This window comes from Mastomys coucha, unplaced genomic scaffold (assembly GCF_008632895.1).
Source record: "Mastomys coucha isolate ucsf_1 unplaced genomic scaffold, UCSF_Mcou_1 pScaffold12, whole genome shotgun sequence".
NCBI classification, from domain to species: Eukaryota; Metazoa; Chordata; class Mammalia; order Rodentia; family Muridae; genus Mastomys; species Mastomys coucha.
In genome coordinates this window covers 7,484,061-7,491,100 of record NW_022196894.1, presented here as the reverse complement: position 1 = coordinate 7,491,100, position 7,040 = coordinate 7,484,061, and positions in this window count along the sequence as shown.

The following is a 7,040-nucleotide window of genomic DNA, read 5'->3' as shown; positions in this document are numbered from 1 at the left end:
AGGGACTCCGCACAGGACGGAGGCTGTGTAGGGACTCCGCACAGGACGGAGGCTGTGTAGGGACTCCGTACAGGACGGAGGCTGTGTAGGGACTCTGTACAGGATGGAGGCTGTGTAGGAACTCTATACAGACTCTCGAGAAGGGACTTGGAACTTGGCTGGCCTTGGTGCCTATTGCCTCAGTACATGGAGGGGTAGGTGTTTCCTAGTGAGCCTGTTGGTAGAGAAGCTGGGAGGCGATGCAGGAAGCTGTGGTAAGGGTGCATGGGAAGTGAGTGGCCTGCAGTAGCTTTCTGCTCTTGGGCCACCATTTTTGACTTGCAATATGGGTTGGGTGTGAAAGCTTCTTTTCTCAGGGTCTCCTCTGCCGTTTCCTCACTCCCTCTTGCCTGTTCTTTACACGCACGGCCTTTCCCACCCTAAGCACTGGACTAGGAAAACGCCTGCGTGCCCTCCTAGGGTGTTCAGCTGCACCTGTTTGCAAGAGGTCGTCCTTGCCGAGCTTGTCCACTGTACCCACACTCCCCTATGGAGGGATAGAGAGGGTCGTGGGACCTTCTTCACCTGACTGCAGGCACTCCCTGTTTGCACATAGCCTCAGGGAATTCTGGAGAGCTAAGAGGACTCGGTGGCTCCAGTGTGGCTGTGGAAACCTCACTCTTGACTTTCCTTTGAAACTTTATGGGGGAGGAGCATCACACCCCTGCAACAAACCCCTCACCTATGTTCTGTAAGGAGTCCCAGTAAACTCATCGAGCCCTGAGGGAACATGGGCAGAGCTTGGCCTGGACTTGTCATTTCGACTTTGGGATGAAAGAGGCAGAATTGGCTCATGTCCTTACTGGAAGGAATTTTAGTAACATTGTGACATATTGAACCCTTGATTTGGATCTTTATTGGTTGGTTTGGTCTGGAACCAGGTCAGGGTACACAGTTCAGGCAGATGGGGAGCTCCAGAGGTGCCTTCACCCTACCTCCCCTCCCTCAACCCCAGCACTGGGATGAGAGGCACTACCACTCAGAAAGACTCCAGAATGCACAAGAGGGCACATGGCATGACTGCTGGGGTCAGGGGAACTTGAAGCTGCTTTCCTAAGCTATAATTTGTATTTTGTGTTACTGTCTGAAATTAAAACAGTAGGAAGAATGTTCATCCCATAACAACTGGGAGGTGGTGGCTAGGGATCAGCCCTCCTTCCATAGGCCTCAGTCTGAGACAGTCAAGAGTGGCTGAGGATCTTTTTGTGTGTCTTCCTGAGTGTGTGTCTGTAGGGGTTTGAGTGTGGCTGGAGTGGGGGTTCTGTTATATAAGCTTTTCTAAAATGGACAGTGTAGCCCTGTGCTGTGGGTGCTTGGTGTGTGTGTGTATGGCAGAGGGGTGTCTCTGGTAACAGCGACAAGGCCAGCTCGCCAGCTGCCAGCCTAGGATCAGCTGTTTGTGGTCACTGGAGCATAATGACAGGGTGCGTCCCATGTCACTGTGTGGTTGATTGGGTGTAGCGTTCTCTCTTCTGCTGCTGTTCTAAGTTCGTGCTCTCTTGTTTTGTGTGCCACTTGCCCTGTGCCTCGCAGCAGTGAATGAGTGCAGACCTCCACCTAAGGCAGTCGTGAGTGTGTTTGTGTGTGTCATGGAGGAAGGGATGGACAGGGATGTCTGCTTGGAATCTGAGAGAAGCTGCTAAGATGTGATACCTTGCTGACATGGGCACTGGGATGCTCAAGCGTGTACACTCCTGCCTGGCTTTCCCTACTTCCAGTCATTTAATCTTGCCTGGAGTCCCAGCCAGGGCAAGACAGAGTGGTAAAGACTTGCTGGGTCAGTGCTCTCGGCAGCAGGCAGCCTTGGGGACCCTAGGCCCCTCTAGCGGCATGACCAGTGGGGGCTGACTACCACAGAAAAAAGCAGCTTTCATTGTATTGTTTTAGTAATTAGAAGGGGAAATGCCTAAGTACGGTGTAACAAGCCTTCCTCTTTCACCAGCAGAGGAGCTGAACTATCTCCCTAGCCCAGTCCGATGACATACTGACTCGGGCTTGGGCCTTACAGCACACAGTTCAGACAACCTCCTGAAGAATTGGGTCAGTTTTGGTTAGTTGCGCCCCCTTTTGATGTTCTTTTCCTTTGTTTTCTATTTATTTATTGTTTGTTTATATTTTTCCTTTCTTTCTTTTTGAGCGTTCTATAGCCTGTGTTGGCCATGAACTTTTATGTGAGTATGTAGCCAAGAGTGACCTTGAATTTCTGATCTTCCTGCCCCACCTCACTAAGCAATCAGGTTTATGTGTGCTAGAGATGGAACCAGAGCCCCAAACATGCTAGCCAAGTACTCTGCCACTGAACTGATGTCCAGCCCTTCATGGTTGACTTCTGTCTGTCCTGGGATAGTGTTTACAAGGTATGGATAATTCTGTAAGCCCTCACTGGGTATGTGCCATGTTCCAGGACACAGCCTTGAACATGAGAGGCTTTTGTGCCAGGTAGCCTCAGTTCCATACCCTGGACCCACATGGTAGAAGGAGGGCTTAACTCCTACAAGTTGTCCTCTGAGCTTCACACATACACACCGTGGCACAAACTCACAAATACAATAACTAAATATAATAAAAAAGTATCCAAAAATAACGCCATCACGTCCCCCTACTTCTTCACGATGATGGTCTTGCTTGTAAATGCACACTGAGATGCCCTCATTCCAGCCAAGAACCTGGAAAGAATAAAGCAGGGAGCTCAAGGAGGAGCAAACTCAGAACGGGAGCTCGAGGAGGCTGTGCGCGCTGGGGAGCAATGTCAGAACAGGCTGTGCGCGCTGGGGAGCAAGCAATGTCAGAACAGGAGCTCGAGGAGGCTGTGCGCGCTGGGGAGCAATGTCAGAACAGGCTGTGTGCGCTGGGGAGCAAGCAATGTCAGAACAGGAGCTCGAGGAGGCTGTGCGTGCTGGGGAGCAATGTCAGAACCGTTCACAGCAAAGGGACCTTGGGCCTAAAATTCACCCAGAGCTTATTAGAATACGTCATGGCACTGGTCACATCCTTCTGTGCTGTTGGAGGTAGGGGCTATGAGCTGTAGGATGTTCAGTGGCCTCCTTGGTCTCCACCCAATAATCTTACACCAGCTGTGCTTTAAAACACACACATGCTGCACACACACACACACACACACACACACACACACACACACACACATTCTTCCAACATTGCTCTCAGTACTTACTAGGCACAAAAATCACTCTATAACCCCAGCAAAGTGCAGGGCCCACAACCAATCCTCCCACACTTAGGATTTGTATCCCTGGCTGGCCTGAGCTTCCGGTTAAATGGTTAAACACATGTTAAGTCCTAAAAAAGGAAAAGAAAAATGCCTGCACCCATGTGTGGGTGAGCCTCAAAAGTGTGGAGTAAACAGAAAGCAGATGTGAGAGGCCACATGCCTAAGACAAGCTTGCCCAGCATATTCGAAGTTTCAGTCTCAGCACCACACCTGGAAACGGAGCACTTGGGAGGAAGGAATATCCTAAGTTCAAGGCTACCCTTACCTATATAGAAAATAAAGAGTTGTCATGGGCCACAGGGAACCCTGTCAAAGGAAAGGAAGGAAGGAAGGAAGGAGTAAGAGAAGGAAGGAGGGAAGGAGGGAAGGAGGGAGGGAGGGAGGGAGGGAAGGAGGGAGGGAGAAAGGAAGAAAGGAGGAAGGAAGGGAAGGAAGAGGGAGGAAGGGGGGTGGAATTGTTAACAACCCCTACTAGAGCTTTGAGGTAAGAATTTTTTTTTTGTGGGAGTGGAGTTCATCTTTACAGAGTCTGAGTTTATTCACACTCCACATAACTCACCTGAGGTGTGTGATACATTTTGGTTTTGGTTTTTTTTTAAGACAGGGTCTTATGTAGCTCAGGCTGCCCCCAAATTCCTGATTCTTCTACTTCTGCCCTCCAAGTGCTGGAATGACAGGTGTGAGCCACAAGCCCCTCAACACAATGCATGATTTTGAGTATATTTGCAGCGTTGTTAATATTGTACCCCCAGAAAGGAACTTTGAACCCGAGTCATGTGTGCCCCCACCCACCCACAGCCGATCTGTTTCTGTAGATTTACTTCTTCAGGATATTTCCTGTAAACAGTCACATCATACCTGGGCTTCCCTGTGTGTTCTGATTTCTTAACATTTTTGAGGTTAATGTGTGTTGTAACTTGAACATTGCTTTCTTCCTTTTCGTTGCTGTGTAGTGTTCCACAGTCTGGGTGAGCCTTATCTATCAGTCATGTGTTAGTGGCAATCTCTTCATCTTTGGCAGGCCTGTGCTTTTAGGACCTTCTGTACGTGCTGCCCAGAAGTAAATGAATATGCACACTCCATTTGATAGTAAATGATGGCTTCACAATGCTTAGTTTCTTTGTTTGTTTTGAGAGGGTCACCCCAGCTGGCCTTCTAAGCCTCCTGGCTGCTGTAATTACAGGCATGCTCACTGTCTTTCTTTATCCAGTACTGGGCACAGAACCCAGAGCTTCATGCATGCTAGGCCAGCAATCTCAACTACACCTGACCCTACATAGTTTAGCGCCCTTCTCATTCTTTTGAAATTCTGGGTGGTGGGTGGGCAGGCACATTTACAGATGGAACGTTATAATTAACAAGCTGGTCAAGTGGAGCTTGGTGAGGCACACCTATAATCTCTGAACGTCAGAGGTGAAGGCAGAAAGATCAAGATTTTCAGGTTATCCTGGCCTGCAGTGAAACCCCCATCTCAAAACCAAAAGAAAGCCCTCCAAAAAACGAGCTTGCCAAACTACCCAGTGTAGCTGTGCACATGCCTCTCCAGGGACCCGGTGGGAGCCCAGGGCGAGTGGTCTCATGCTGAGCCTGGCAGCACAGCTGAGGAGCCCACTCTCGGGAAAGGACAGTGGGGCTTTGGATAGAAACCATGTGCTGCTTTCCGAGCTTGAGCACAGTGGCTTCTTGCAGTCAGAGTGCATAGGCCTGGGACCATGAGAAGACAGTCAGGGATCCGCCTGGCAGTTCGCGCTCTTCTGACTTAGGAAGGAGGCAGGAGTCTCAAGCAGCGCATCCTCTTCACAAGCTTCTGCATGTTTTGTTTGTTTGTTTTTGTTTTTTTGAGACAGGGTTTCTCTGTACAGCCCTGGCTGTCCTGAAACTCACTCTGTAGACCAGGTTGGCCTGGAACTCAGAAATCCACCTACCTCTGCCTCCCAAGTGCTGGGATTAAAGACCTGTGCCACCACTGCCCGGCTTGTGGAGACCTTTTTATGGGAGGAAGGAGGAGGGATTTTTCTAGACTTTTCTCCTGGCTTGCATTCAGCACTTGGTGACTGTCCATGCCTAGACCCCCTCCCCATGTAATGTGGAGAACCAGCAACACCAGGAGAACGAGACACTGGAAAGTGTTCCATAGAGACAGAAGAGCAGGCAGTGCCTCTCCAACCCGCCTTGTGTGAGGAGTCACAGGCTGCGTTTGCTTTCCTGCCTGCCGCTCTGCCGGGTCAGCTTTGTGTGCCCTCTCCCAGCCTGCCTGAGGACTTGGTTCCAGCAGGATCAGGAACTTGACCTCTGATTGGGAAAGTTTATCAGCTGGCAGTGAGTAAGAGTTCACTAGTATGCTCGTGGGTGTCAGCCTGTCATTAAGGGTTTTCCCGACACCCCACATCAGAGCAGCAGTGAGGACAATGTAGACTGGTTACTCACTACAGCTGTTTGGCGTGTCTCCTTCCCTAATTAACAGAGTTAAGTACTGCAATGCTCAGAGTTAAGTTACTGATGCGGGTCCAGGTGAGCCCTTCCTGAGATTGTGGACTATGGTGTCAACCCTTAGACCTTGCACCTTTTTATTGTTGTATAGTATTCCACTTCGTGGAATACCCCAACCTGTCTATCCAGTTACTTTTTGAGGGCTGTTTTTTGTGTTGTTTTTAACTCTGAGTAAAAAGCAGCTGTGAACATCCATACAGAATGAACCCCATTTATTTATTGGGTGTGTGAATGTGTAGGCACACGAGTACCATGGTGTACATGTAGAGGTCAGAGTATGAGAGTCACTTCTTCCCTTCCATCATGTGGGTCCTGGGGATTGAAGTTAGATCATCAGGTTTGGCAGCAGGCACCTTTCCAAGCTGGGTCATCTGGCTGGCTGCTATGCTTTCTCCTCTCGTGGGTAAATGCTTACGACTGACCTAAGATAGATGTATGCTTGTATAGGAGCTCGCAGTTACTTGCTTTTGTGTAAATCTCTACCCTCCCCTGTGAACAGGGTGCTTGCTGGCCTACTGTGTCTGCTGACTGCACCATCTGTCTCCCAAGTCTGGGCCATGCTAAGCTCATCACAGGACAGCTCCTGCATCTGACTCCACTCTGGCCTTTGTTCTCCATCTAAACACAGGGAGGAAACACTTCACTTATCATTTTAAGCCCTTTGGTTTTTGCCAGTGAGTTAATAAACTCAGAGAGTTCAAAAAATTTGTTTTTGACAGGCAGTGGTTGTGCACACCTTTAATCCCAGTACTTGGGAGGCAGAGGCAGGGAGATCTCTGTGGGTTTGGGGGCAGCCTGGTCTACAGAGTGAGTTCTAGGGCAGCCAGAGCTGTGTCATAGAGAAACCTTGTCTCCAAAAAGAAAGAAAGAAAGAAAGAAAGAAAGAAAGAAAAAAGAGAAACAAAGAAACAAAGGAAGGAAGAAAGAAGGTTTTCAAAGGTCACACAGCTCATTGAACAGTTCAACGGAAAGGAGTCATCCCCTCCCTCCTCCCTGCCTCCTCATGATGAATAGAGGTCAGAGTCTCCCTGCCCCTTTCATCTCAAGTCTAACAGATGGGCAGCATTTCCTAAGACAGGCCTGTCAGGCTCCCAAAGCTTGAGGGCCCCCTACTGGTGACTTTTCCTCTCCTGCGGGATGTCCCTGTCTCTGCACAGGAATGCTGGGGATGTGGCTCAGTGGGTAGGGTGTTTGCCGGGGGTTGGGGGTGGGGTGGGGGGGAATCGCTGAGCTTAATTCCCACCACTGTCTGAGCAGTGCACCATGATGTACACCTACAATC